Source organism: Apodemus sylvaticus, chromosome 13 (assembly GCF_947179515.1).
Source record: "Apodemus sylvaticus chromosome 13, mApoSyl1.1, whole genome shotgun sequence".
Lineage (NCBI taxonomy): Eukaryota > Metazoa > Chordata > Mammalia > Rodentia > Muridae > Apodemus > Apodemus sylvaticus.
This window is the reverse complement of record NC_067484.1, coordinates 77,941,875-77,950,095: the sequence shown is the minus strand read 5'-3', so window position 1 is coordinate 77,950,095 and position 8,221 is coordinate 77,941,875. Positions and strand designations below refer to the sequence as shown.

Below are 8,221 nucleotides of genomic sequence, written 5' to 3'. Positions count from 1 at the left end.
GCAACTAACACTTCTGGGATGTACAATATGCTACTTCTTAGAGATGGAGTTGACCAACAGTCTGTCCTGACCAGATTCTTGCATCTTGGTTCTATTTTATAGGTTGAACATTTACACAGAGAGGAGAAGCAGCCTGGGCCATCCAGTAATGTGCTCAAATCCCTGAGCATGGAGATCAGGTCAGGTCCTACAATGAATGCTTGTTGCTTAGAGAGTAGTTCCCTGATGTGTCCTTTTCCCCTGCATATTTCTTCATACTAACCTACTCGCACAGAGTGCTCTCCTTTATTTTTTTTATTCGATATAATTTTTTATTTACATTTCAAATGATTTCCCCTTTTCTAGCCCCCCACTCCCCGAAAGTCCTGTAAGCCCCCTTCTCTCCCCCGTCCTCCCACCCACCCCTTCCCACTTCCCTGTTCTGGTTTTGCCGAATACTGCTTCACTGAGTCTTTCCTTTAAACAAATGATTCTAAGATGAGTTTAAAATGAACTAATATTTAAAAAACCCAAGTGTATTGGTTACTTGTCTATTGATATTAGAAAACAAACTTACCAAGTCAAGCTTACAGAAAAATAGTTTACTTGCACTTATGACTCCTGGGGTCTCAAGTTCATATGGCAAATAAACATTGCAACAAACAGCAGACGTGAAGGACAAAGCAGAAATCTGGGATATCACATTTTCAGCCACAAACAGTAAGTGCAAAGAGCAAACTGGAAGAGAGAATGTTTATGAAGTTCCCAAGCCCACCCTCAGTGACACACTACCTGAAGCAAGGCTCCAGCACCTAACCAAACTGAGTTCCCAACTAGGGGCCAACTGCTCAAATAAGTGAGCTTATGAAGATTATTATTATTATTTTGAGTTCCTGGTTTTTATTATCTCATACACAACTACTTGTCCTTTGGTTTGTTGACGCAGTAAGTCACACAACACTTGCCACAGTAATGCCTGTCAAAGTGGCTACCCATGAAGACTCCAGCGCCACATTCATCAGAAGGACACTCACGACGGAGTCAGCTAATTTTGCCATTTTCATCCACCTTATAGTATTTTAGCACAGCCAATTTAACCTTCTTCCTCTTATGCTTATTCTTCTTGGGAGTGGTGTTAGACTTCTTCTTCCTTTTCTTAGCACCACCACGAAGTCTCGACACAAGATGAAGGGTAGACTCCTTTTGAATGTTGTAGTCAGACAAGGTACGGCCATCTTCCAGCTGCTTACCAGCAAAGATCAACGTCAGCTGATCAGGAGGAATTCCTTTCTTATCCTGAATCTTGGCCTTTACATTTTCTATAGTGTCCAAGGGTTCAACCTCGAGCGTGATGGTCTTCCCCGTAAGGGTCTTCACAAAAATCTGCATCGTGGCGGCGACTCCACCCACGATGGCGGATCTGAAAGGGAGAGCGGAGAAGATTATTTTTTTTTATTCAAGCCAACATGCCATACAACATATAATATTGGGATAAGGGATTAAATATAAAAGAAGGCAGTGAGGATGAACAGAACTGAGCAGGGACAAAGTTTCCCTCCCCTTTGTTTACTTCTTCATACATCCTGTTTTCATTCAGCAGCCTTCCTCCTCCGTCTCACCGTATGGCATATCTGGTGTTCAGTTGATCTTTTACTGCCAATGATATGAGGTGATCATTCCCTTCCTATGCCAAATAGAACAAAGAAATACAGATGACTTCTAACCCCAGGCCTACTTTTACTATACCTAGAGAAGTATATCACATCCTAGAGGATTACATGACATAAGAGAGTAATGTTGAACTTGAAGATACTTTGTTTGTTGATAGTCTAACTGCAGATACCATATAAGTCCCCTAAAACTCTCTTGCCAAATTAGTTTCCAAATATATAAAGCTATGTTACAAAATAAATTGTGAGTATCATTCTATAATATAAATAAATAGTCATAAAGGAAAACTATCATGGTTTAACAAGCAACAGCCAAAGGCTGTCCTTAGTTTCACCTGAGGGCTAAAAGAATGAACAAATGAATCAGAGGACCCATCAACTTGGGAAGTGAACTTGACAAGGTCCATTTGAAAATCAGTTTTAATCCAATGATTCTATCTAAGGAAATTTAAATTGACCAAAAGAAATAGGTACCAAGTCCAAGTTACCTTGATAGTTAAAACCAATAAAACAGAAGGAAGTTCAAAAACACACACCTAAGGAGAATGAGTGACTAAGTTGAGACAGATATTAAGGATTAGACAGGAGTACAGGAGTTCCACGGGGCATTTGTAAACCTGAGGTCAGACCAATATTAGAGATCACTCTTTGAAGAATCAGTGAAGCCAGAATAGGTAAGAGATTCTTCTAATCGCAATTCACAGGGGTAAAGGACAGGAGTAGTTAGTGTGTTTGAAGCTAGTCCTGATCAGAGATAAATAATGAAAACTTGTACCTCCTCCTCCTCCTCCTCCTCCTCCTCCTCCTCCTCCTCCTCCTCCTCCTCCTCTTCCTCCTCCTCCTTCTCCTCTTCCTCCTCCTCCTCCTCTTCCTCCTTTTCCTCCTCCCCCTCTTCCTTCTCTTCCTTCAGTGGTGCTGCAAATAACTGAAATTCTGGCTGCCCAATTTTCAAAACCATCTTGGAGACAGGGCAAGGTATGTGTTTTTAAAGAAAACAGAAGTGATATTCTAAGGTCACGTATTATTTTTCTAAATTTATTAGTATTTGTCCTTTATATTTCTCTCAGGAAGAATAAATGTGAATTCAGAATCCTGGGCAATTTAAAAATGATACAGAAAATAATGAACTCTACCTTAAACTGTTAAAGATCCAGATAGCATAGGACCATCAATGAAGAGATGTTTCTCTTAAAAATGCACACAAGAGCATTAAAAACATGTATAACTGAAATGGTGTTTTCTAATGGTTTCTTCTTTCTTCTTCTTCTTCTTCTTCTTCTTCTTCTTCTTCTTCTTCTTCTTCTTCTTCTTCTTCTTCTTCTTCTTCTTCTTCTTCTTCTTCGTCTTCTTCCTCTTCTTCTTCCTCCTCTTCCTCTTCCTCTTCTTCTTCTCTCTCTCAGTCTGCCCCTTCCCCTCCCCTCCTCCTTCCTCCTTCTCCTCTTTTTCCTCCTCCTTTTAAATTATTTGTTGTCTTTTTCAAGAAAGGGCTTCTATATGTAGCTCTGGCTGTCCTGTAATTTTCTCTGTAGACAAGGATGACCTCAATCTCAAAAATCCGTCTGTGTCTGCCTCCCTCTTGTTCAGATTAAACATAGATGCCATTATGCCTGGTTGCCACTGAATTGTTAAAACATGAATGTAACACTAACCTCTCAGTATTATTTGTCAAATCAATGACTACTCCTTAATCACTGAATGTCAGAATAGAACTCTGCCATTCCCAGGAGACAAGCAGGATGTGATGATATGGGAAAGAAGATACCAAACTGCTCACTAGCTTCAGACTTAATGGTGAATTCCATATTCCCAGTTATCTGGGAATGGTTTTCTTGCTGAGAGGGAACCGCCATTTGGACAAATGTATATTTGGTTGCTTTCCATGTGTGCTTCTCTCATTTCATCTTGGAACTTCTGCTCGAGTCTGTCATTGGTTTCCACCCTATGGCATGTCCTCAAGACAATTTTCCCTATTAAAATTCTACTCAAAGTCAGGACTTAAGTCCTTGGAAGTGGATATAAATAAGATATGAGCAAACTATAATGAGATATAGCTTCATCCTGTCTGTTATTTATCTATCATCTATCTTTTATCTATCTGTTTATGTTTATGATTACATTCATGGTTATAATCATATCTCATGTGGCTATAGTATATCTATCATCTAAATTTCTGTCTTCTATCTACTGTATATCCATTATCAATTTATGTATTTGTCTCTGTCTTTCTATCATCTATCTAGCTTACAGGAGTCAGGATTACCTTAGTAACCCAGAGTGGCCTTGTTCTTTTCATTCTCCTGCCTCAGCTCCAGAGAACTGGGTTTATAGCTATGCTATCCTGATTGGTTTATTCCATTGCTTTTATAACAGAAATATTAATATCACTGCTGTTTGGCAAGCAAAGAGACTAAGCCTGTTACTGACTGACTGCCTGGAACTAGATTTTTCACAGGGTGCTATACAGACAAATGTTCCTAGATACAGTATTGAGAAAGCATTTCTTTAAACAGTTTCTACCAGTAAAATTGTCTCCACTGAGCCACAAGATGTAACTAACTGACAAAATAACTATTTCTAATGCATTGGGTAGGTGGCATTTTGTATGAAACTCAGTAACTCCATTCTTTAAATTGACAGGAGCAGACTTGCCCAAACATGAAAGAGCATGTGTGCTAAGACACATAGAGACACAAACACACGGCAATCTCAGAAGATCAAAAGCTGTGCCTACTATGTGGTATATGCTTCTCCCCACAATTTATTGATTTGGCAAGTTGGGGCAAAGGGTATGTTTTTTAGAAAAAGAGACAATTCTAATCTCCTGACATAAGTACCTTTGACTCTAAGATGTATTGTAGTTGTTAATAAATTTCCCTCTGGGTAGTTTGCAAACAAAAGCAAAGGCAGAGAAAATGCATATGCTAAATAGGTTGTTTTTCTGTCTGAATATTTACAACTTGAGAAGTGAAGAACAAACATTTCCAACTGATTTGGAGCATGATTATAGCATAGCCCAAATGTAAGTGTCTGCAGAAAAGAATTGGATAAGGATCTTCTTTATCAGTCCTACCTCTTTTTCTCTACAGAGGGAGATGAGGGTCCTCACAGGAAACAGGAGAAGTGCTTCCTTCGTGTGAAGACCTGTCATTGCTTCAGCACTATGAGGTGAGGAGCAGGCGAAAGTCTGTTCAGTAGCATCAGAGATACCCTTTGCCTTGTGCCAGGAGGAGCTGCAAAATCTCAGAACCTGTGAACATTTTTAGCAAGTTAAAGGCAGCAGCAGCAGCAACAACAACAACAACAACAACAACAACAAAAGAAAATTACCTGTTATTACTGACTGCAATGAAGAAGAACCTAGTAGGTAATGGTCTGAAATTCACTCAGGAAAGATATGTGTCTCTGTTACAAAGCTATGGCTTAGTATCACACATGGCCCTAGATTCTACCAAGCTTCACAAACAGAAACAGGAAAACAGGAGGAGAGGCATAAATCCTGGTCACTTGGCCAAATGCACATGTCTTACCATAGGATTCAGAACTTAAGTTTGTTCTTAGGAGAACAGGTAGTGGAGTCTGTTTTTCATTCCCCTTCTTAAGTGTTAAATGTAAAAATACAACCAATAAAAGGGAGATCCACTGAACAGTAGATTGGCTGAAAATTATATGAACTGTGTATAAGGAATGTGATTCCTTATACATGTGATTATGAGAATTTTCAAGTCTGAAGTTTATAGGCAAGAAGTTTGTTATTTTATGTATTTGAAGAAAATGTCTTCTTTCCCTGTGAACTAATTTTCCCATCTCTTTTAAGGAATTTGGGAGAGACCTAACCTGAAATATCTAATAATTAGATAGTTTCCTAATTGTATAAACAATAATAATGTCTACAAATAATCCTCATGGAAGATTCTAGAGTGTTTCATCTAGTTTTTGAGCCCACAGACAAAATGCACTGGCTACTGAGAAAATAACTACCACACCATGTTTAGAAGATAATATGCACACATACACACACACACACACACACACACACAGAGAGAGAGAGAGAGAGAGAGAGAGAGAGAGACAGAGACAGAGACAGAGAGAGAGACAGAGAGACAGAGAGAGAGATATAGAGAGAAAGACAGAGACAGAGACTGAGAGACAGAGAGAGAGAGAGACAGAGACAGACAAACAGAGAGACAAGGCATATTTGAGCTTCTGCAATTATCCTCACTAGGACCCTGGCTGTTTTTTCTTATCACATTCTTAACACTGTTAATTTTCCTTTTTGGTCATTAAATATTTCCCAAATTACTTCTCGTTTTATTATGTTCCTCTCATTTATAAAACATGTGAAGATTCTGTGCTCAAAGTATCTTTTTTTATTACAGTGGCAGGTCCCCTGCACTGTGCTTTCCAATTTTATCTCTTGTGTGCTTCTCCTATTGCTCCTGTGGTCACAAGGCATCTCTTCTATACAAGCGTGGGCTGCTGAAGTTTGTCTTCCTTCCGAAGTCTTCTGATAAAGGCTTTCTTGATTTAATTTGGCGATTTCTTTACTGAGATAAAATGCACATTCCCATCAATTTGGATGTTAATATAGACACTTAATATTTTGCCAAGCTTGTTTGTTGGGGGTACCTAATAAGTGATTAAGTACTTGAATGTCTTCTACATAGTGTACAATCATCCTTTCCATCAGGCTTGAGAATGAGTGGCATGAGGCTTGAACAAAATTCTTACATTTCTGAGTGAGTGGCCAATGTGTTCTAATTTTTCTGAGTGTACATTTAGAGAAAAGTGAAAGGGAAGAAATAAGAAGGAAGGGAAAGAAAAAATTACAACAGTGGCTTGATACTAGTAAACTCAAAATCGCATCATTTTAGGTTTTATGGCTTAGCAGATCATTAAGGATCTGTTACATTCACCATAACTTATGAAGGAAATAAAACCTAGAAGGCATACATGGTGCATGTATGATAAATGGCAGATGTAAGCATGCATTGGAAGAAGATCTGTACCTGATCTCAAGCCCTTCCTGTGAGCTAGACTGCCAGCAAGACTGGCCAATGGACCAGTCGAATGCTCAACAATGTTCAGCTCATGTGTGTTTTGCCATCTTTCCTCCTTCCTGTGGTCCATTGTTTCAGCCACAGAGCTGAGGAGAATTTTCTTTTTCCAACACTAGACAGCTCTCAACGTTTTTCTCTGTAGAAGATCTCTAGGTCTTGCTTCAGAAAGGTTTCCCCCCCAGTCAGGGTTTCTCTGTGTAGCCCTGGCTGTCCTGGAACTCACTTGGTAGATCAGGCTGCCTAGAACTCAGAAATCCACCTGCCTCTGCCTCCCAAGTGCTGGGATTAAAGACATGCACCACCACTGGCCAGCTGAGAAAGTATTTCAGAGATGTGCTTCCAGCCACCCTCTGAGGGACATATATAGAGATCAAGGGATGCGCCTTCTTGTGTTATTTTGAATTTATTTGGTATTCCACTGTACATTATTCCAAAAATTCTGATGATGTATTGGAACAGGTAAGCACATTAGTGGACAGAGACCCCTATAAAAAATGTGCCACAGACTGGGTATTTAACAGAACAGGAATTTATTTCCTCATGTTATAGCAGGGAGAAACCAAGAACAACCTGTCTGAATGCCTTCTCTTCCGTGGTTTTGTGCTTTGACTTACAGATAGACTAATAATCTCCAGAGGCAGCCTTTCCTCTGCTGTAGTATTCTTGGTTACAAATTATGTGTTAGTTTCCTCTTCTTACGTGGACAACTGTCATATTGGATTAGGACCCGCCTTAAAGGCCCCATTTTAGCTTAATTACCTTTAGAAAGGCCCTATTTCCAAACATAATGACATTCAGAAGCACTGAGGTTTAGAACTTCAACATATGAATTCCATGGTAACACAATTGAAGCTATAGCAGTGATCAAATCTCTTAATGTGTTTGAGAAGTTGAAAAGCACATTAGCTAGTAAAAGGAAGAGACAAGAGTGCATTGTTTTGGTTGTCTACCCATGGCATTCAACAGACAGCAGGATTGTTATCTACAAATCTGGTATCCTACAGACAGCAAGACTCTGTTGTCCTACAGACAACAGAACAAAGGATTTTCCTTTGTTCCAAGTCTATTTGAGCAGGGGCTGTGAATAGAGACTGAAGCAGATACTGACCACAAGTGTGTGTGATCTTTGACACACTCAAGTCTTTGTGACTGGAACACATAAACAGTCTCAGAAAAATCCTTCAAAGGAGAGCACATGATGCCTTTTTGAGAGCAAAACATTTATGTGTATTAGGAATCTTGTTGACATCTTTTGTCCTTCAGATTTATTGTGTATACAAAACGACAGAGAAGCCTGGACAGATGGCACAGTGGTGTGCACTTGCTTTTTTTATTAGATATTTTCTTTATTTATATTTCAAATACTATCCCCTTTCTTGGTTTCCCTTTCAAAACCACTCTATCCCATACCCCCTCTCCTTGCTCACCAAACCACCCATTCCTGCTTCCCTGTCCTATATTGGGGTATCAAAAATTCTCAGGACCAAGGGCCTCTCCTCCCTTTGATGTCCAAGA

At 39.4% G+C, this 8,221-nt stretch overlaps 1 pseudogene; it reads right to left on the bottom strand.

The window, feature by feature from the left end:
• Positions 1-897: 897 nt before the first annotated feature.
• Positions 898-1,411, bottom strand: LOC127663705 (ubiquitin-40S ribosomal protein S27a-like; annotated as a pseudogene).
• Positions 1,412-8,221: the final 6,810 nt, after the last annotated feature.